This window comes from Lonchura striata, chromosome 12 (assembly GCF_050655825.1).
Source record: "Lonchura striata isolate lonStrDom1 chromosome 12, ASM5065582v1, whole genome shotgun sequence".
In the NCBI taxonomy this organism is placed as follows: domain Eukaryota; kingdom Metazoa; phylum Chordata; class Aves; order Passeriformes; family Estrildidae; genus Lonchura; species Lonchura striata.
This window is the reverse complement of record NC_140714.1, coordinates 18885948-18909217: the sequence shown is the minus strand read 5'-3', so window position 1 is coordinate 18909217 and position 23270 is coordinate 18885948. Positions and strand designations below refer to the sequence as shown.

At 46.1% G+C, this 23270-nt stretch overlaps 1 protein-coding gene across 3 annotated transcripts in view; it reads right to left on the bottom strand.

The window, feature by feature from the left end:
- Positions 1-20994, bottom strand: part of SLC6A1 (solute carrier family 6 member 1) — a 61639-nt gene extending 40645 nt beyond the window's left edge. Inside the window, exon 1 of one of the 3 annotated variants that reach the window (XM_077786053.2) lies at positions 20805-20994. The gene's annotated coding sequence lies outside the window, so the exon portion shown is untranslated. Of the gene's footprint in view, positions 1-3229; positions 3459-20804 lie in introns of those variants that run through there. The other 2 variants (XM_077786054.2, XM_021530469.4) reach the window with 2 other exon arrangements.
- Between the last annotated feature and the right edge of the window lie 2276 nt (positions 20995-23270).

Below are 23270 nucleotides of genomic sequence, written 5' to 3'. Positions count from 1 at the left end.
CCAGCCCCTTGAGAATCTCATTTCATGGAGCCAAGCAGGAAAAATGTACAAGAAGGAGTTGATGAGACAACAGCAACAAAGAAGTAAGAAAAAGGAGCAAAAGTAAATTTGCACCACATGTGCAATTACCGTCATAGAAAAATCTTTTATCAGGACAGGTGCAGGATTAACAGCACAGCAGACTCTCAGTTTTCAAATCAGGAAATCAGATGATTTGTGGCTTTTAATGACAAAGCACAGGGTCAAGAACTGATTTGTTGTCCTACCACACTGCTTCAAGGGAGTACATTGAGATTTTGGTAGCTTATCTCTCAGATGAATGGAGAATTGCTCTGCAGCAATATTCCCTCCCTCAGCCAAACTGGAAATCTTAGATACATGAAAGAAGTCTGTGATGGGGATAAATAAACTGTCACAAGACAAGACTCCAATAAATTAGCCAGACAGACAGAACAAAGACAGATGGGACATAGGAGGAGAGGGAGTTGCTGTATTTAGTGTCTGAAATGTCATTTGGATGCTGCTCACTGCTAATGTGCCTCCTGGGCCTTGCAAAGTCCTGCTCCATTGGCCTTCAGAAAGCCAGAGGTCAAATTTTCATAGAATAATATGAATACTTGCTCATATTTGAACATTCCCTGCTTCCTGCTAAAAACATTCTCCAGTTTTGAGCAGTCCCTCACATGCACCATGCATTCCTGTGCCACCTCTGTCATTCCTCATTCCTGTCTCTAGTCCCATCCCACCCTTTTCCCTTTCCAGAGATCTTGGAGCAGTGTTTTTTCCACTCCTTTTTCCATCACTCCCAAATCTCACCCAGCTGTATGATGCCAATTCTCAGGGCACTGTTTGCCCCTTCTGCTCCACCAGCCCAGTTCACCTCTGGCTCTCATTTCTGCACCTCAGCCATTGGCTCCTGCTGAGGAAACAACCAGGATTTTTGGATTTGCACAGCCCCAGAGAACTCAAGGCCATCACTGAACACACAAAACAACTCAGAGCTGAGTGTGGAGCAGTTTCAGCTGTTTGCACTGTAATACATGACTGCTCAGTTGAGGAAAAGCTTGGAACAACATATGGTCTCAATTGCCTCTGTCCTCCTGCAACCAATACTTTTCTTTTTGAGACACAATTTATCTGTGCTGCTTGGCAGCTCAGCTGGCTCCCTTTCTTCTCCTGAGGAACACAACCACATGCAGATGGTATTTATATACCAGGCAAGTTATTTCTGCAGCCATATTTTCCCAATAAAACTGGCCTTGTGTCCCATACAAAAGGTAAGAGTCATGATCTGTGACTGTGAAAGATGCCTTGGCACTTTCTGAAAAGTAAATCCACAGTTCTGGCAAAGTATCAGCTTTGAAATTGCATTCTGTGGACCTGTGGTAGCTCTTTCCTAACAAATAGCTGATGAATTCCACCCCAGAAGTGACTGGCAGTCAGTCCCAGGTTCCAGGAAGATGTTAAATCAAAGAACAAACTTCATAATGAGCACCATAATTATCAGTCTTATTTTTCTCATGGATCTGTCCTTACAGGTATTTTTTGTGCTCTTTTTCAGCTCCCACCATCCCTTCACAATAGCTGGGCTCAATAGGAATCACAGGAGGAAATCTCTTCCTCACTTTGTGTTTGAAATGCTGGTCAGAAACCCAGGGGGAATATAAATGGCACACAAAACTTCATTTCCCTCACTCCCTACAGCAGCAGCTTGGGAGTGTTCAGTTACTTCCCATTTAAAACTTTCCAAGCCTTGGCTGAAGGGAGAGTCCCACAGCCACACGGGTGACAGTGCCAAATACTGACAAACGGATCTGAAGGGGAGCCAAATGTGTTTTGGAATAATGAATTCAGGTTTATTTCCCTTGCACTGGTTTTATAAGGTACATTGTTGTATTAGGAGCGGAAGTAAACAAAAAAAAAAAATTATTTGCAAAACAACTCCTTCTAGGTAAGAAAAAAAATCCCTCCAAAAATGAACACTGCTACAGAAATCCCCACAAAAGCCCAATATCTTCCTATTCTATGTCTTAGGGTCCATTTAATTAATAGAATTTGAAAATAAGCACAGCGTGCTAGCACCTAAAGAACCAGAAACCACAGCCCAGCATTATTATGAGGCACCATATTTATTGCACACCAATGGAATATCTTTGCTCAGCTTATCAACGTCCACAAAAAACCCCAAACACAGGAATTTTGTAGTTCTGCTCTGCAAGCTCAGCCAGAATGTGAAAGAGAAGAGGTGTTTGGAGCATCTCCTCTTCTGTCACCACCCCCCAGGCTGCACACTTGTCACAGTGCCATGTGCTGCCAGGTACCCAGCAATTTGTTGCAAAGCAGAGAACTGGATGCTCAGTAACCTTCCTGAACTAATTTTTCTCACTCTCTGCAAATGATTTTCTAGGCCATCTATCTGGGAATGTCACCTTCCTAATGGGAAGCACATAACTGCTGCCTCCTTGAGCTCCTGGAGAATACAGATGAGCTTTACTTTCTTTTTACTAACAATCTACTGCAGTGATAGCCCAGGAAAAATATATTTTATTCAAGATTTTAATCAACACTTGATGAGAATGACATGATTTCCCTCTTTAAATGTAACTCTGTGGCTTTTTTTTTTTTTTTTTAATACTAAAATAGGTAAGTTCTGCTTTAAACTGGTGAGACTGGTGTTTGAAATTAAGGTAACACCCCAGAAGTTTAACACAGCTAAACAGCAGGAGGAAAATTTTGAGCAATGTTTCCATGAGAAACCTGCCAGGAAGGAGATGGTTCCATTATTGGAAATATCTTTTTATTTGCCTCACTACAAAGGCTTCCATTAAAAGAAAGCAAAATATAAAAAAAGCTGAGATGTTCCCAACTGGTTCAAGGTTTCACAGCAACTGGGAGAGCCTCAGTGAGCGCTGAACTTTTCTGGGTCCAGTGACTGGGAGCACTGAGAGAAATACTCAAAATACGATCTTCAATTAATTTCTAAAATAAAACTAAAAAGATAATATTGAGTACCAGCATTTCTGAAAGAAATGTTGGGCTTTATGCAAGAGCACTGAGCAGCACTGCCCTGCTCATGCAGATCTCCTGGAGGAGAGCTACAGGAATGGGGAGTAAATTCCCTTCCACTCCCTCCACTCTCCCTGGCTCATGGTTGGGAAGAGAAGGAAGGAGAGAAGTAGGGAGCAGGCAGAATATTATATATGTTCTATATATTATATATATTCCTTACCTGCCACAGAGAGTCCCAATGCAGCTCCTCATTCACAAGAGACCAAACCACCTCTCTGCCCCATCAACCATGAGTCCCCGCACTGGCTCCTTTTCCAAATTGTTTTTCTATTCACCAATTAAAGACAGTTCCCCAGGGGCTCATGCACCTCCCAGGCAGCAGCAGAGCTGTTTCCCCACAGCAGCGCTCGGCTCTGGAAGCTTCCCTGCCCCTTTTGTCCCTGCGTTTCAAGCTGGGAACACTGTGCTCTCCCAGAGCCGCCGCCTTTCCAAAGGAGCTGAAAGTGCTCCTGAGGCTCGGGTGCCAGGAGTGCATTCACCCCTTGTGCTGGGAGCCCTTCCCTCTCCCCTGGGAGGGAAATTCCAAGGGATTGATGTTACAGTGAGCTCAGGCTGTGCTTTTCCCCATTTCCAGGGACCCCTGTGAGTCTGATCAGATAAGCCTGGTCCCCTCCTTCCTGCCCTGATGGGGCTGGTGGAGAAGCCCTCCCTGTCCAGAGCCTGGATAAGGCCATGACCCTTCCTTTTTGCCCTTTTTTGCCCCTCTTTTCCCCCCTGGATCTCATGAAATAAAGAGCTGGACAACCACATCGGGGTGAGAGCCTCTTTTGGAATCTTTGCCCATCTCCTGATGTTCTTCCCCTCAAGGCCTCGTATCTCTGGGCTAGCCTAATAGTTTAGGGGCTGAGAGAGGGAGAAGCATCAGACTGGAAGCCAAATCCTGCTGCCATTGTTGGCACCCTCAAAGGTCCCGGCTGAGGTGAGGCCACGCCGGCCCCACGGCTCATCCAGCCCCAGGAACGGGGCTCTGGGAACAGAAACTCTTTTTTTTAACCTAGGAAAGGGAAGCGTTCAAAGGGCTGAGGGCTGTCCCAAAACAAGTCCTGACCTATAGAATAGGATGGGTTTTGTTTGCTGAGGCATGAGCAGATACTGCTCCGCTGCTTTAAGTGAGCGGGCCCGGCGCCAAAGCTATCAGTGGAATTGTATCTGCTTCTGCTGCTGGGAAGTTCTGCTCTTTGCACAGCATTCACTGAGGTGTAAAATGAGGACTTAATGTTACTTGCTTGGACTCATCTCAAAAGCAATTGCTGCACCTGTTCATACCAAAGTTCTTTTTTTTTTTTTTTTGCCAGAGTCCAACAGCACAAAACCTGCATTGAAATAATAACACTATCTTTTATATTATTCCATATTCCTTTATTCTTTACTAATCACCTCCTTTCCAAAATGCATTTTGCCCAAAGAAATCAAAATAAAAATCAGTTTCTGCCTATTAGACAATAAGCAATTCCTTGGCTCTCCAGAAGAACAGAAATCTTTCTGAATTGCACAATATTGAGTTGGAGCAACACATCCCAGCTCCTCTGGAGCTTCATCCTCCAGGTATTAACCAGGCAATGGGGACTCCTCAAGAGTAATGCACATTATAGTTAATTCCATACCCTCTGAGTGCAATAAAATAGCAAAACAAGTCAGATTTCTCCACAGAAAAATCTCAGTTCTTATCTGCACGGCACAGATTGAGGGAAGAATTCTCCCCTGTGATTGAGCTCTAAGCCAGTCTAAAGCAACAATGGACCTACACCAAATATCCTGCCAGACTGCAGGGATTGTGCAAATGGGGGCCTTGGCTCTGGAAAGCTGTGAATATCCTCAGCCTCCACTGGGAGCCCGTGTCACTTTGAAGGAAAATGGAATTTCACTAAAGGGAGCGGATTTTAACCTAAACAAACAAACAGCATGCCATGGTATAAAGTTATTACAGTAAGGAGAGAAATCTTCATCGCCCTGTAGCTACAAACATTTGTGTGCTTGGAGGAAACAGAGAAAGTGAGAGATGTGCATAATTTATTGATGTATTGCCATTTGTCTATAAGCCAGCCAAATGCAGACGAACAGCCAAACCCACAGCGCTCCTGTATGAGCCTCATGACCTCCAGAGGCTCTTCCCAAATTTTCTGTGAGGTGCACCATGAATTTTGGAGTTGTCCATCACGTCTAAAGGTGGCCCAGAGATCCTGGGGGAAGCCAGGCTCATGGAGGCAGCTGTTGTGGATGAAGCTTTCCATTAGAGAAGGCAGAATAAATCCCCCTACCTTTACTTGTTTATTTGTTTATTTATTTATAGAGCAAATAGGCTCCAAATACTGTTTCTTCCTGGTGTAAACATTGGCTGAAGTGCCTTCCACCAGCAGAGGCTGCACTGAGCTCCAATTTTGCACTCCCATCATTCCCATCCTCAAACCTCAAACAGGGACTTTATGTTTGGTTACCAACACAAGTATCAAACTCTCCCAATAATCCTGAAGGGATAACGACACTCAGGGCAAAGCTGGCACGTTGCTTAAGAGGGCAAAACCTTGCCACACTTCAGCAGGGCCAATGCTATTTGCACATTTTATAGCGTTTTGTTTCTTCAGGTTTGTTCAGGATAAGAAAACTTGTTCAAAATTCACAGCACTTCACTGCCTACCTCAATGAGAGACAAGGAGGAAGCTGAGGAAAGTTGGGTTCTCTTGAGCTGTGGAAGCACTTGTGAGTATCAAGAGGTAAAAATAAATAGAGAATAAAACAACTGTGGGAGCACTGTTGTTTTAAAACATCATATGGGCAATGGGAGTATCACACAGCAAATATTTATATGTAATTCAGAATGTGTTGATCAAAGATCACCATTGGTTTCTATTAAATAGTGTGGCTGAATGTTTCAGAAGTACACACATGTGCATTTCAGTGGGATTGAGGTGTCTGTCTTCCTTAGACTCCTCAGAAAAATTAAAAAACCCTATGCTGACTGATTAAGGCCTAATTTGGGTCAGAAATACCAGGTTTAATTATGTTTTGATCTAATGGCTGGCTCAGACTAGGGAGGGAAAGAGAGGCAGGAGAGGGGTTACAGCTGCCAATCATATCCACAAATGGCAACACCATTTTTAAGACCCATGGGACCAGAGCTTGGAGCCAAGAAATTCCCATTACCCACGAGTGTTCCTCACAAGACAGCACTGCACACCTCTCATCACTCAGCTGCTGAGTACAAACCCCTGCATCTGACTCTCCCAGAATTCCATTTTTATTCTGCACCACATCCTCCAGTGCTTTCAGCAGCTCTTTGTAGGGCTCATCACGGCGAGATGACAAAGTGTCAGCTCCCAGCTCCCCTTGAAGATCCCCCCTCCCCGTGAAGGTGCCAATCTGAGATCCCACAAGCCAAGGCACACTCGTGTTCTATCACATGTCAGGAGCTAGAAACAACAGCCTGGAGGGTGTCTTTCCCCCCTCCCCTCCTGTAAACAAAGGAACTCTTTATTGCTGGAGTATTAAATCTCGCAGGAAAGCTGTGAATCCTGACTGCTACATGGCACAGAGAACTGCTGCTCCTGCTAAGCACAGCTCCTACAACAAACCCTGCTGGTGCTGGAGACATTTATCTGCAAGGCACTTCACACACCCTCACACACAATTCCTTCTGTGTGTTTCAGAGTGATTCCAGTGATGGAGTTTCATTCTGGTTTAAGGAGGATGCCACCATTATACAAACGAAATGCAGAGCCTTGGTTTAAATTTGATGGAGTTTATTTTAATTTGCTGTTCCAGAACTGGAAACATTTTGTGGAAGCAGTGGTGACATTAAGTAGCTGGAACTGAATTAAAACTGTAAGGAGAATAAATGGAAGCAGCATTCTTTTGTGATTCCCATCCTCCAGAGAGAACAATAACCAATTCAGCTTTCCTGGGGAAAATAAGGACCCTCCCACACAGAAAGTCACAGCAGCCCAGCTGCCCCCAGTCCCTGTTTTATGCTCCTCATCACCATCCAAAAGCACAGAACTGCATTGTCCACCGCTGGAAGAGTGTCCAGGCCAGTGGAGATATGGCTTTCTGCAAAGACCCCGTTTCTCTCTTCCAGCTGCCCAAATTCCACCCCAAGAGCCTCCTCTCATTTCCAGCAGCTGTGTGCAAAGCCTCCATCTTGAAGGCAGGAATAGCATGGAGAAAAAACTGCTGTGCAACAAACATCCCAGCTCAGAATAGAGTTTAGAACAACCCCTTGCCATCAATTCATACACAAACACAGCAAATGCCTTTAACAAATAATAAACAGACAAAGCAGTGTGATCTTAACAGCCCGAGCCAGCAGAAAAGACAAGGGGATGTGGCAAATCCACAGACTGGCTTCCCATAGAAACCATCCTAGAAAATCACAGATAACACAAGCCCAGCAGAATGGATGGCACCCATGGAAATCTCCTTCCAGCAGCCCTTCTCTGCAGGAAAGCATGAATCCAGGCCTGATGAACAAAAGGAGCTGCAGACAGACATTTCTTTTGCTTTCACACACGAGGCAGGCTGCCACACGTGCCAGTGCTGAGCAGTGTAATCTCTGGTGTCCCAGAGCTGCTTCTTAAACAACAATTCTTTGGGGTTTTGCTCTTTGCTTGGTTTGTTTGGGGTTTTAAAGATGGTTAAAGCATTCTGCATAAATTTGTTTTGTTTGTTTATGCTCCCAATCCAGAAGCAAGCATTGAGCAGACTGAGGTGTTGCAAGCTGAGATTATTCTCTCTGTTGCGTTCAAACTCTTCAGCTGCAAACTCTCCTCTTGGACCCAGCTCCCAAACCCTGCACCCACTGGGGAGAGCTGGATTAAGTGCAGCAGAACCTCTTGTTACCAAAAATCAGCAAACCAAGAGGGAAAAAATGGTGTATGAGGGCAAAAATTGCCTAGGCTTTGGCTCCTTGGCTATTCTTTAATCCCAAAGGATGCAAGAGGGAGGGAGCAACTGTTCCTTCAGAAGCAAGCAGCAAATATTTCTGCACTGCTGCTGCCAAGAGCCTCCTGTGAGCGGCCAAGGCAGGCAGGGAGGGTGGCCTTGATGGTTCCCATCTGCTTCCCACAGAGGACAATTCTGAGCTCCCTCATTGTGGCCATTCCTTTGCAGAGTCAATTATTTCCGTGCATTCCTGTCCCCAAGGGAAGTGCCACTGACACATCTCTGGGCACTGACAGCAATCTTCCCTCAGTCTGCACACCTTGGCCACCCCCAGGGAGAAACCTGCCCAGAAACCTGCCCAGAAACCTGCCCACTTTTATTCTGCTGGCTTTACTGTCTGTTTATCATCTCTTTATCAGTGTGGTTTTTAGGTTGACTGCATGGATGGAGGAAGCAGCTAATTTTGGCATGAACTCAATTAATCCTCACAATAAGCCGTGGCTAAAATTGAGCTACACGAGCTTTGGAGGGAGTCAGAATAAAAATAATTTCAAACAACATCTGTAAAAAGGCAGATTATTGCCCTGCCCCTCCGTCTCACCTCTAACACCAGCACATCTGTAAGTGAAAATAATTCACCCATGGCCACAACACAACTGGATTTTAACCACCAAGTACTCACATATTTACCTGCCATGCCTCAGGCACCTCTCAGCCATCCTTTTTTTAACCTCTTGAAGCAAATCCCAACATAAGCAGCCCTGCCCTTGCAATGCAATTCTGCTGAGGTTTTCTACAGCTTCAAAAATGAAAATGTAGTGGTGTCATGACAGGAAAAAGAATCTCTTGAGGGGTTTGCTCAGCAAGTGTGTGTTCCTTGAAATAAAACAGCTTTTGTGTTGCTCAAAAGACGAGGCAGCAATTTCTTATATAAAGAACAAAAGAAACTAAATGGGGTTGCCTTTCTACCACTGTCAGTGCTGGCACAGATGTGAGCTGAACATAATAGTCTGTGTAGTTTTTTTTTTTAAATAGACTTTAAAAAATTATCTAGGAAATTTTGGGACATATTAAAGGCCCATCTAAGCATTTTCCAGGTGCATATTTGTCCATTACTAAACCACTTTGGCTAAGATATACAGGCTCCTGTAAAATAAAAGACATTCTTGGAGAATTTTCATTTGAACCTTCCTCATCCCCAAGATATTACCTCCATCAGCTACCCATTTATTTTTATGTAATCTGCATAAAGACAGGAGCAGGCTCTTGTGCTGAAGCTCAATTTTCAATATGAAAAGATATAAAGCTGTAATAAATCCCACCAGTCACAGCTCAGCTCCCTTCTGTGGGAGGAATCACACTGAGACAAATCCAAATGTTCCACGGCCTCTCCAAATTGCTTTCGAACCATGTCCTTGAGCACCTCCACTTCTTTATTATTTCCATCAAACCCAATTTCCACTGGGGCTCCCCCAGCGGTTTATCATCACTCTATAAACCTGTCAAGTGCCTTGGAGACCCCTGGCAACAGCTTTTGTCACTCCAGTGCCTCCTTGGAAAATCTTGTTGTGTAAAAGCAAAATCATCCTCATGCTCAGGGGGAATTGATATCCCTGGAGTGGCTGAATGCAAATGTGGGAGAGCTATCTTCCCCACAGCCCTGCCTGTGTTTGGGAAGCACAGCCATCCACCCATCCCCTCTTCCAGCCAGCCATGAAGATGGAATCCTACCACGTGTCCATGCAAAGCTGCCTCCTCTGGAAAGCTGCTGTGAGCACTTCAAAAGGGAATTCTGAGTGATAAACCACAGCCAGCCCCCTTTGGTGATTGGGATCCAGCAAAACCCTCCCTGTGCTCCTCAGGGGAGGGACCAGGATGCCAGGGCCACATTCACAACCAGGGCAAACTCCTGTTGGTTTATTCAAGCCCTTTCCAAAGCACACATGTGGCTCTCTTCCCTGCTGTTTTCTCCAGAAATATTCCTTCTTCTTCCCCTCTCACCACCCCAGGCTGGTCATTGGGACAATTTTGTGTTCAAGCCAGCAAGCAGGACTTTTGTGGGTTTGGGGAGGGGGCAGCAGTCACATTTTTTTTCACACCTTCTCTCCTAAAGCTCAGCCAGCCACAGGGAGAAAATTTACTTTATAATCCCAGTTTTGGTGCAGTGAGCAGGGAGGAATTACGGAATGCTGTGCACCACACCCCAGCAATCAGCAGTGGCTCTCAGGGTCAGAGCAGTTCAGCCAAGAGAGGTCAGCTGAGGGGTCAGGTGGAAGGGGAGCATTTGGATGGTTTTCCATGGAACAGCAGCACCAGATCCCTCTCTTTCGTGTGGCTATGGGATTTGTCCCTTCAAAGTCTACTTTTTCAGAAAAACAGCAGGTGAGAAGATATCTCAGTGTAAACACAGCCCCTGGTTTAATTAAATGAGCACCATTTTGGTACGGGAAATTCCTGGCTGCAGAGCAATAGGCTGACAGACATCAACACCACAAAACCCCATAAACCCCATAAAACCCCATAAACCCCACAAAACCCCACAAAACCCCACAAAACCCCACAAAACCCCACAGGCACACAGCCAGGCTGCTGTGTGTGGTTATAGACATTTCTGCTTGCCCCCATACTGAAAGCTGAGCTTTCTTTAAGATGCTGCTTGCCCAGGACTAGCCCAGACAGGCCGAGAGCAAAGGAGTGACAGTCAGTGGCTGTGCCACTGCTGCAGGTTGGCTCAGAACGACATTGTCACCTCGTTATGGTGACAAACCACTCCCAGCTGGGTGCACAGCACAGGCCAGAGCAAAAGCTCCAGCTGACATTCAGTCTGTTCACTTGGACCTGAGCTGAAGAAATTCATAACCCCAGAAATCATCTTAAACACTGCCAGGGGAGGGCAGGAGCCTCCCTGACAGGGGAAGAGGTGGGAATGTGATGGACACACATTTTCACACACACACAGATGATGGTGGGGTGTGAATTTGTACATTTGCAGGCAAACCTGGCCAGCTGGACCCTGCCAGCTGGCAGAAATCCCAATCCCGCTGTGCACAGCATCTGCACGGGGAGGGATGGATCACAGGGCAGCGGAGGCACTGCTCCACCACCAGTCAGGTTTCACTCAGGCAGAAGTCTTACTGATACCTAAAGCCATGCCTAATGCCCAAGTTCATAATTAGTTCACTCCCTAAATCCAAAATCGATTTTGTTTCTAAAAAAGACTAAGATTTTTACCTGCAAAATCATTACATAAACTCAGAAAACATTAAACAATTAAAAAAAAACCCCAAAAATCCCAACCAACCAAAAAAAAAAAAAAAAACCAAACAAACAAACAAAAAAAAAAAACCAAACAAACCTAATGGCTTTAATTAAACATACCAAAGTCCAGTAGTGTGTTTAGGTGCTCTAAAATATAACTTTCTGTACCTTACAGAGCAGGTGTCCTGGTTATCAAATAATGTCTTAAATGATATCTCAGCTTGTCCTGGCTGTACAAAAACCCCAGAAATCCAGAGGAGCTGATCCTGTACAATCAGTTTTGGAATTGGCAATAAAACTGGGAGCTCTGCTGGGATGTGGTGGCAGGATTTAAACCCCAAACCAGCAGGATAGAATAAACTGAATGGTTCTCTGAGCACCACATTGGACATGACCTGTGCTGAAGAACAAAGTCACACAAACCTGCAAATCGTGCCCAGAGGGCACAACAGCCTAGAATTTCTAAATCTGTCCTCCCAGACACATTTCTGACAAATAACACTTCAGATATTTTTAAAGTTCACCATCTCTGCCTCAAGATAAGCATCTTATTAGAGCTGCCACAGAAATTCACATTTCCTAAAGGTCCAGCACTTCTAAGGCTGATCCAGACAACACCAGGAGGTCCAAAGAGCGCAAGGCAGCTATGAAAGAATTCAGATCATTTCCCAAAACCTGTTAAGGTCAATAATTACACAACATTTTCTCTAACAGGTGGCCAATTGCCAGCAGTCCTGCTGAAGGTAAGCAAGAGTTTGTGGCATCACCCTTCCCGGAGGTGGGAAACACGAGAAGGACAGGAATTTAATTTGCATTACCTCATCTGCACAATCCTCCCCAGCAACAGTGGCCCCAGCTGCCTCTGGCCAGGCAGAAGAAAAAGCACTGAGGAAGTTTTGCTGGGTTTTGTTACTGAGGATCTGGGCTGGAAGAGCAATAATTAGAGTTTCTTTGTCATTCCAGGAGCCAGAACTTCAGGCTGCAAAACTACAGCAAAACCAGTCCTGCTTCATTAATTTTTGTACAAGAATCCCAACAACACCTAAAAAACAGGACCAAGTATGATCCTGCTCACAGAGAATTCCTCCAAGTTAAAACCTTCATGTTTTACTTCCCCCCAAGTTAAAACATTCATGTTTTGCCTTGCCCCAAATGAAAACCTTCATGTTTTACTTTCCTCCAAATCAAAACCTTCATATTTTACCTTGCCCCAAGTTAAAACCCTCATGTTTTACTTTCCCCCAAATTAAAACCTTCATGTTTTACTTTGCCCCAAGTCAAAACTTTCATGTTTTACCTTGCCCCAAATGAAAACCTTCATGATTTGCCTTCCCCCAGCTTGGGGAAACGGCCAATACTGCCATAATAATAATGTTTGGCTGCCAATGAGTTGATGTTTCTTAATACCACAATTTTGCACAGCTCTGCCACTAATTGGACTCATCCTTGACAAGCTGGGACAAAAAATGAACTTTTCAGTGTTACCAAGAGGAGCAATGAAGGGATACAGAGGGGAACTGTGGCACTGTGCAGGTGTCCAGGTGACAACCACCACAAGAAGCATTACACAGGTGAAAGTTCAGCTTCCTGGGGCCTTTTCTTGTCACTTTAAATCAGGGCACTCCCTTGGAGCACCTCAGTTCCAGCTCTTCATCAACTCCAGCTCAACACCCAGGACTCTGTGAGCTCCACAAGGAAAGGCTGTGACCCTGATAATGCTCCCCAGGAATTCCTGCTCTTTCTTCTCCCATCCCATGGAAAAGCCAGCCCTGCTCAGAGGAGGAAATTCTCCCTGGCCCCAGCCCAGCTGATGAGCTGCTCTGCCTTGCCAGGTGGAACACCCGGCGCAGAGCCCAGCGCTTCCAAGGAATGCAGGAAAGCTCAAATCAATATTCAGCACAGATCCCTGCACCACAGCAGTCACATTATCTTGTGTGGCACATGCACCGTTCCCATGGCAACCAGCATCCTTCATCCTGCTCCATTATTTGGGCGGTTGGAGGCTCTCAGAATCTCTGGTGCCCAAGCCACGGCTCAGAGCTACTTTGTGCTAATCAGCCTCAAGAACAGACACAAGAAGAAAAGAAGAAAATGCAGCAAAGTCTGGTTTTTCTAATCTATCAGCAACGTGGAAAGCAAGAAGTGGCATGGGAAATAGAGTTCCAGCAACTGAGGGGAAGGGACTATTATATAACCAGCTTCATTAGGCGAGACTAACGTGCAGCAAATCCACTCCAGCCTTTTATTTCCACAAACTGAACAGCCTGCCCAGGCAGGTCGTTCACCAGGAACAGCTTTGGAAGAGGTGTTAGGAAATCAAATCTCCCCACACATCTATTGTAACATTAGTGACTCTATAATTGATATCACACAGGTCTTTATTTTGAAAAAGGGCTCAGCCTGTAAGCACCAGCAGTGTGGTCCAGGAAAATAATTTGATTTTGACCTTTTTATGATGTCTGCTATGAAAGTTTTAAAGGGCTATTATCAAAATCTATAATCTTTATAGAATAATCTATATTTGCTTGATATAAACTGTCCCTGGATACCTTAGGCAAGCTCTATCAATAACACCATTTTTTTTTTTTTTCCTTGGGCATTTAAGCATTTTCACATCAAAGCATTACAGCAACCTCATTATGCTCTGCACAGCTTAATACAAAGTTTCTCTTAGTCACCAACCAGGGAATTTCAGGCAGAAAATAAATCACTTCATTTATTAAAGAGACCCTTGAAAAATCATCCCTAAGTTGCCTGCCTGGGGTTTATCCCTGGGAAATACACATGGGTCAGTAGCAACGCACACAAAATGCTTTGAAGTTGGAGGGTTTGAAGGCTCCTAAAAAGAGATGTTGAAATAAATAAATAAGGCACTATGCCAGAAAATGTTCTTACAAGTGACAAAGGAGACTGAGAGATCTCTGAATTAAGCTGAGCTTAACTGTTCTCAGCACCTGCTGGGAAGAGCAGGGCAGCCCTGTGTCCTGAGCAGCATCTCTGACAGCCACATCCCTGTCAGGGCAGCTCTGGAGGTGAGCAAGGTCAAAGCCAAGGTCAGCCTCCCCAGGGGAGCAGGGAGATGGGGGGAAGCAGCTGTGTCCCTCTCACCACCCCCATCCCTCCCCAGGGCATCCAGGCAGCACCAAAACCCCTTTTCCTGGTTTCCCATGGATTCAAACAGTGCAGGAACACGGCTGAGGTGGGAGCCACTCTTCTTTCCTCCCCAGCCCCAGAACAAACATTCCAGCCCGAGCAGAGTCCAGGAGGGGTCCTGGCAGGTCCTGCTCTCCCAGCCTGGGGAGCTGACATCATGCTCTGCACACAATTTTCAAGCAGAAGCAATAAACTGGAAACTTCTACAGACAAGAAGACCCCAAAAAAGCCCTTTTACCAGTGGCTCGTGAATGTGTCAAGCACTGCAGGGAAGCAGGAGCAACATGAGAGGTTTGCAGCTGCTGCCAGGGGTCGTGGCTGGGTGCAGGGCACGACCCCAGAGCCTCGTGCCCTGCTGGTGCCCCCAGCCCAGCCCCGCAGCCAGGCTGACCCACTGCCTTCCCTGCCCCCTGCAGCTGGCTGAGCCCAGCTCAGGGCTGCAGAGAAAGCCACCAGCCCCATCCAGGATGGAGCTTCCATGAGATTTCAGGGGTTTCACACCGGAGCTGGAGGCACACTGCTCCTCAGCCCTGGGACAGATTTGGAATTCTGCTCATGTTTGACAACCAGCGAAATCAATGGAATTAAATTCAGCCCATTTGTACAATTTAAGCCCACAGAGAAGCTTAACATATTTAATCATATAGCTTCCTTCCATTAAATAGTTTGCCAGAGGAAAAGGCATGGAATTTTCCATCCACACTTTCCATTTGGAACGTGCATCACAAGCCTGCACAGCCCCATTTTTCCTGCTCTGGGATGGAGAAATTCTGTTGATGACCCAGGAATGCTTAAACTGCTCTCCCTTTTTATGTGCTCCAACCCAGGGGTGGTTGTTTCCTTCCAGGCTCTGTGTCACCCTCCTGTAGGTGACCAGCAAGGGATGCTAAAATGGGAATAAAATGGGATTGGGAGGTGAAGGAAGCAGCACATGCAGCTGAGGAAGATGACATTGTGTTACCCTGAAGCCCATCTGCTAAGCCAGAGAGGATCCAGCAGACAAGAGCAGCAGGATCCTTGAGGAATGATATCTTTTTTCAGTGATGTTCAAATAATCCCAGTTAATTTTAATTTTGGAAGGTTAGATAGTCCTCAGAATTTTCTCTAATTGCATATTCCTCAGAATAGACTCCTCTGGTTGCTCTGTAATCAAATCATAATTAAAGCATCTGTGTCGTTTTATCCATCCCTTCCTGCTATTTGTAACATTTACAGAAGGCAACAAGGATGCAGAATGCAAAATTTCCAGCACCAAGGCTGGGCAGCAGCAGTGCAATAATGGGGATTTGTGCTGCTGTGACTGCCTGAGTGTCTCCTTGGGCTTTCGGTGGCCTTTCAAAACAGCCGAGGAGGAGAAGAGAACCAAACAGTGCCCCCCTTGTTGTGGCCACGACTGGAGGCTGTGCTTCATTCCTGGGATCTTTGTTTTTAACCAGCTGACTCCTTTCATCCCCTCTCCTCCCGGCAAAGCAGGCCTGGGGGAGCCAGAGGGGCTGGAATTAAAGGAGGTGTTAAACAGCAATATCACCTTGGCAGAAGAGAGGATTTTCTCTTTGAGCAGTTGTTAGATGAGTGTCCACTCACCCAGGAAAAAAAATGAGTTTCCAGATGAGTCTCCACTGCTTTCCAGCCAGGAAAAAAATCCCAGACCAAAGCAACCTACAGCAAAGTGATTGCCTGAGCTTTATCACAGAACTCAGAGTAGCTAATTGGATTATTGGTGGTACCCTTTGCTTTCAGAGCATCATGGAAGTCCTATTTCAGAGGAGAAGTGTTTCCATAAACTTTTCACCCACTGCTGTGATGTGATGAGCAAACCTCCCTGGGAAAAGAGTTTGCAGTTTGAGTTTTGTCTGCTTTACTTCAGGAAGACAGGGAGAAAAGAATCAAAATTCCTTGCACAAGTGGAGTTCAGGATCAGACAGGGATAATTTCCTTAGGAATTTGTAGTTTGCATTAAAGGGAATACATTGATTGGCAAATGAAAGCATCTATTAAAAAAAATAGTGATTATTTATGCACAACTAACATGGTTTTTTCTTCCATCCTAGATTTTAGTGCTGTTACACAATTTTGTTGCGCTAAGAATGAACCTCAGCTGTGTAGGCATCACTTGATAAACTCCTGAATACAACTGGTATAAAAAGTACTGATTGTTCACTGCATGATTTTCATTGCAACATCATTCTAGTGAAACATTCAAATAATTGTTATTTTGCACAGAAAAGATTCCATTTACACAAAGGTTAGTCTAAGCACTTCAGACTAAAATCAGCACTGAGTTTGCTCTCAACATCACTTTTCTTCTGAAATATAACTTATAGATAAAGATCAAAACTGGAATCAAATCAAAATTTTTCATCTTAATAATTCATTGTAGGAATAATTTTTAAATAACTTATATTTTTGGGCAGTAAATCCTTTCAGAACCAATTTGGAGTGGAAAAGAAATTTGGGAAAAATTAATACCTCTATTTGCTTAATTTAAGTCTTAAATAGAATTTTCATAGCTACTGGATAATGTTAGCTACAATATCTGGGGTGATTTTATTCATTTCAGGGGGTGTTTTATGTCATTGGGATTGATGCAGATCATTGGGATTGCTGCACATTATTTGGATTGCTGCAGATCACTGGGATGGGATTGCTGCAGATTATGGGGATTGCTGCAGATCATTGGGATTGATGCAGATTAATGGGGCTGCTGCAGATCATTGGGATGGAATTGCTTCAGATTATTGGAATTGCTGCAGATCATTGGGATTGATGCAGATCCTTAGGATTATTAATTATTTTACTTCCTAGTTTATAAGGGACAAATCCTGTCCATGTTCTGTCAGACTTTTCTCCATCAATAAAGAAGGTCCAGCTGCAGATGAATTCACTTATCACACTGCACATTTCAAATATCCAGCTGCCAGTCTTGCCCTTATAAAAGGCTCACACAGGTGGTGTGTGAAGCTGTTATAGATACTATTTTCCCCTTAAAGGACTACATTTAAAAAGCAGAAAAGTAAATCCAATGATCCAGTTGGTGTCTCGCTCTATGCTCACGCAGAGCTGAGGACGGGAGCAGAAGCTGGGGCTGAAACACTGGCTCTCCTCAGCCTGACACTCACAGGGCTGGAAGCAGGGGGACAAAACATCTCAGTCGGGTTCTGAAGCAGATTGATCGTGGTTTAAAAACCTAAAGATTGAATTTCTCATTGCTGTTGGCACAAGCAGAGGCTCAGCTGCCTGGTCCGAGCTTTGCTGCGTCTCTGCACGGGCTGAGCCCGTGCGTGTGTGAGCTCTGTCGTGCTGTGAGCGTGGCCTTGTCCCCTCTGTCACCTGCTCAGAGAGCTCAGGGATGCTGCAGCATCACCCCTGCCCTGCCAACTCTGGGGAGGCTCTGAGGTGCTCTGCTTTATGTAACCAAATGTGGCACCACATCCAAAGCACACCCATGCAAATGTCACAGCTGACCCTCTAACGTGCACTTGGAAGGCACAGATTTATCCCCAAGTCCAAACTCATTTCTTGTCTCCAGCGTTCAAGGCAGGCATGAGTTAGAAAAGATCATGGTAAGTAGAAAATCCTAAGATAACTTGAAAAGAAATTGTCACCAAGGATTCTCTTCAGAGATACTATTTTTTTTTCCAAATCACTTGTTCATAGTTGAGTCATCCCAGAAAGAATCTAAAGCTTGTGGAAATTTGTCACTGCGTGTAGTACAAGGAGTGCAGAACTCTTGCAGATTACTTAGAAATTTCCTTTTTGCATCTGGAGCTTGGATTGCACTTACAGGGTGAATAGATTCAAACACACAGCCAAAAACATCTTCTCCCACCTCCTTCCCACTTGTTCCCACTCCTCCTGTTCAATTACTACACTGTTAGACTTAACAGTGCCATCAACACTGCAGTTCTGGAGCAGGAATAAAATCAGCAATCAGTGCCTTCAGTAAATACATTAACACCAAATCATCCACGCCAACAAATCATTGTTTACTTCTCAAATATATTTTAGCAACCCATGATATTCATCAATCAAGTGAGACTGGGCTGTGCAGCCCCTGAATGTTCTGAGACGGGCTCAGCTTTTCACCTTACCAAACAGAACCACACGTTCCACAAAACAAATGGAAATTGCTTTGTTTCTCCCTTTTCCACATATGAAGCAGGAAGGTTTGCACACCTAAAATATACACTGCCCTGTCTGGAATCTTTCATACTCGCTGTCTATGGAGAAATTCATGATCACAAAGCTATTGAGAGGGAAAACACCTAAAATTCACGCAGACCATGCTCGTCTGGACACACACAATGAAAACCAACTGTAAAAACCAGCAGTCCTGCTGATCATCAGCAAATGACACCATTTGTGCCTTTAACCTCAGAAGAAACCAAACCCATCAATTCTGTACACATTCAATACACTCTAAAGATTTAAAACTCTCTTCCAAAGAGTTCCCTGCGATGGCAGTGTTGCTGTTAAAATACTTCAAACTTACCAATTATGCTGCCTAATTAGAAAGAAAAATAAATTCTGAGCTGTCTTCAGAACCGTTCAATACCATTCTTAACATGGCAATTCCTGACAGATTTCATGCATTTACCATTAGAATCTCAATTTATTTTGGCAGCTGAAACAGCTCCTGTTTTCTCTGTGCCCCTGCAGCACCTCCAGCACTCCGACTCACACACATCAAGTGACTTGAACCTCTTTGAAACCCGAGCCACCTTCACACCTGCACGCAAATTTAATAGGTCCGAGTTTTAAATCACTGCCCTCCATATCCAGCACTCCACATTTGAAACACAAGCTGCCAAGTTCCTCAGCTTCTGAAAGGACCAAGAGCTGCCACTGTCCCTTTAATGTTCCACCTCGTCTCCAAAAGAAACGTCTTTTTACTAGAGCTCAGTGTGATTCATTGGAATTTGCCAGGCAGGTCAGGAAATCCCCTGAAGCAGAGGAAGAATATTAAAGAGATGGGACATGTATATCAAATCTCATTACTGTTCTCTTCTGAGAATCAACCAGGTGAAAGGATGTGATGATGTCATTATGACATCATTGACTTTGGGATTAGCAATTCAGAGCTACTTAGCAACCAAAGCTGTCCAATACAGAAGTAAGAGAGCCAGTGGAAGATGTTATCATCTGACCCACTTACTGCAAGATAAATATTTGTCAATCCTGGTTTCGAGACCATAAGAGATGCAAAAACTTACAAACAGTCTTGTTTCAAGCGCAGAATATTTGAAATAAAACGTCCCCTCTGAACCTTTTCCATTTATATCCAAGCATATTCTTTACCCCATACCAGCTCATATCCATGTTCCCTCTCAGTCATCTTCTTCCTCACCTTCCCATAAATCTAAACCCTAAAAATGCCCAAAGAAAAGCCTTCTGCTAATCAGACTTTGTTATTTTAAGAAGTACTAGCTCTATCAGAAACTCAAACCTCTTATAGTCAAGAGAGATTAATATAATTGAATCAAAATGCAAGCTTAGAAAGCATGCTCATTTCATTAAAGTAAGCTGAAAAGATCCAGTTGATGAGCTCCGGTATCCGTCAGAAATTCCAACCGAAATAAAAAAGAAAAAGCTTTGTGCATGAAAAAAGAATTGGTCACGCTACTTCTGAGGCTATTTCTGGGACCTGAAAGGGTTTGATGCCCGGAATCTATGGCTGACCTGATTTTCTTTAAAGTTCACTCGTCTCCGTTGAAAATACAGTTTTAAACGAGTTCTAAAGCAACCGAGCGAAGCTCTGAGATGCACTGAAATTATAACTAAAGCTTTAAATCCATTACCAACAAGCCAGAAAAGGAGCACTGGGCTGACACTTCGCGTTTCCGCAGCCGCGCTCCGCCACGGGCGAGCGGAGCACCGGGGCGCGTTTGACGAGCAAACGAAAGAAAATAAACCACTCCGCCTTCTGCAAAGAACTTTTATTATCGGGGCGAGGCCGGTCCAGCTTTCCACGGCGCCGAGAGCCCCGCGCTGCCGGGAGCGCCCGCGGAGCCCGGACCGCGCACCGCCGGCTCTGCCGCCCGCACGGAGCGCGCAGGGACCGGCGGAGGCTCCGCGGAGCCCGGCACGGCTGCCCGAGCCCCCGAGCTCCGGCCCGGAGCCTCCCCGATCTCCTACAGCCGGCAACAGGCTCCCGGCCGCTCCACTCCGCTCCCCGCGGGGCTCCGCCGCCCTTCGAGGAGACGCCGGCTCAGCCTCCATCCCCCGGGGGCTGCCGCGTCCCCCTCTGCTCCCCGGCAGCATCCCGAGGCATCCCTGCATCCCTCAGCATCCCTGCATCCCGCAGCATCCCTGCATCCCTCGACATGCCTGCATCCCGCGGCTTCCCTGCATCCCGCAGCATCCCTGCATCCCGCGGCTTCCCGGGCGCGCGTTTCCCCCGCGGGGCTCGGGGTCGGGCCGGACCCCGCGGTCACGGGCGCACAGCCTACCTGCCGGGGAGGAGCAGGAGCAGGAGCAGGAGGAGGAGGAGGAGGAGGAGGAGGAAGAGGAGCTGGAGGTGCCGCTGCCGCCGCCGCCGCCCGTCCCGAGCCACCGGCGCTGCCCTCCCCGAGCGATATTAATGTTCATTTAAAGCTCGGCGCCCGCCGCTCCGCCGCGCCCTCCCCGCACGGCAGCGCCCGAGCGGGCTGGGGGCCGGGCCCGCACCGCCCCCGCCCGCCCCCGGACCGCCCCTCGGCTCCCCTCGGGACCGGTGGGTCCCCTCGGGGCTGATGGATCTCCCTCCGGGCGGGCAGGTCCCCTCGGGAGTGGCAGATGCTCCTTGGGGTGATGGATGCCCTTGGGCCAGCAGATCCCCCTCAGGGCTGATGGATCCTTTGGTCCCCTCAGGGCTGATGGATCCTTTGGTCCCCTCAGGATGATGGATCCTTTAGTCCCCTCAAGGCTGATGGATCCTTTAGTCCCCTCAGGGCTGATGGATCCTTTAGTCCCCTCAAGGCTGATGGATCCTTTGGTCCCCTCAAGATGACGGATCCTTTGGCCCCCTCAGGGCTGGTGGCAGGCTGAGCCCCGTGTGGCAGGGCCAGGTGACACCTGTGATCAGCTCACCCCTGTTCATTCATCCTGCTCTGGGCAGCTCCAGGATGCTGCTGGGCAGACCCAAAGCTGGGATCTGGTGCCCTCAGCTGGTTCCCCCCTGGCCCTGGTGAACCAAAGTTGACCAGAGAAGTTGAGAATGGCAGGTCTGGGGAGCTGCTGGAGGCTGAGAGCTCTCTGACCAGGTCTGGGTCGTGAGTGTAGAATTGATTTCAAACAGGAATGCCTAGAACTGTGTTTTGAACCTGTGGAGGCACAGATGTGCTCCTGAGCCTCCTCAAAAACGTGGCCAGAATGGTCTCGTTTCTGGAGTCTTGCTCAGTTTGGTGCTCCTAAGTGAGATCAGACAGGGGCAGGTGGGGTCGCCTGAGCCACCCCAAGAATAACCCCAGCCCAGGCACCCAGGGAAGGGGAAGAGCAGGGAGAGGAGACATGGAACTGAGCAGGAATGTCACAGGCAGGGACAGCAGCCCAGGGGACAGACCCCAGGGAACACCTGCTGGAGAATGTTGTGCGATGGTTTCTCTTGCAGCAGGATTCAGGCAACCATCACACTGACAGATTCAGTCTTGTCCTGTCCTGTGCCTCGCTGCATGAGAACACAGCTTGGAAATTGAGGTAACACTCACAATTTTTGTGTTAAAATGCACCAAATTGGTAAAAAAATCAGGCACATGAACTGCACTGTCAAACACATCTTGAGTCAAGAGGGTCTGACCTCCTCCTTTCCATCCCAAACAGGCCTGAAGGGATTTTTTACTTTTATTTTCCCCACCAATGCATCATGAACCCATCCCAGATGCTTATTTTCTCAATGTCCACATTGCTCAGTGTGAATTTGAAGATGATATGTGAACTAGTGTTTAACATGTGATAATCACACAGCAAAAGGAACATAAACACTGATGTTTATTAGGACATAAAGATCAGGAGGCTGCATCCCATAAAACGGGCTAATTACCATTTCCAAAACCAGCTAATTGTGCAGAGGTTGCCAGATTACCCAAAATCTTCAATGACCTGCTCGCAAGTTTTAATGAAAAAAACATGGCAGCAGAGTTTAACTCTGTTGCCCATTAATTACAAAGAGTATTTATGCTGAGAACAATAATTGGATTGCCCTGTAATCCACTATAATAATCAGGAATTTTCTTTGCCCATGTGGCTTGGAAATGTAATAACTAATGATATTTGAGCTGATTTCTGCAGCAGCAATGAGTAACTCCTATCACTACTTCAGGGTTATAGATTTTGCTACTGATTAGCACTTGATTAATCCTTGTCTTCATCATAGTGCCATTGTCCTTGCATTTTGGTTAAGCACGGGTGCTGATTGACTCAGCTTTTTAAAATACAGGATATATTCAGTAGTTGAGAGCTGCTCTCAGAGCAGCACAGTTTGACTCCTCATTTTCCCTTGAGGCTGGATCTTGAACAGGAGAGATGTCTTTCTCTGGGCTTGGACATGCTCTGGTGACACTGCTGTGGGGCTGGCTGTCCTCTGCCTCTGTGACAATTTGCTGTGGATAGGTCAAAACTGCTGGAAAAGGTCAAAACCACTGGAAAAGGTCAAAACTACCTGACCTGGCACTGCCAGCCATGGGTGGGACCACTTCTCACATTTTTGATGCTTGAGCGTAGATGTATTTATACTGGAAAGCTCCAGTTTGGAAGAATAAATTGACATTAAGAGAATCAATTCTGTGAGGGAATTAAGGGAATAAATTACACTAACAACCACCAAGGTGCAGACCAAAACCCGCAAACCCTAACACAGCAGGTCCCAAATTCTCCTGGCCAGGGCTGTGACCTGCATTTCAGGAGATTTCAAGCCCACCTACATTCAGTTTGGTCTGATC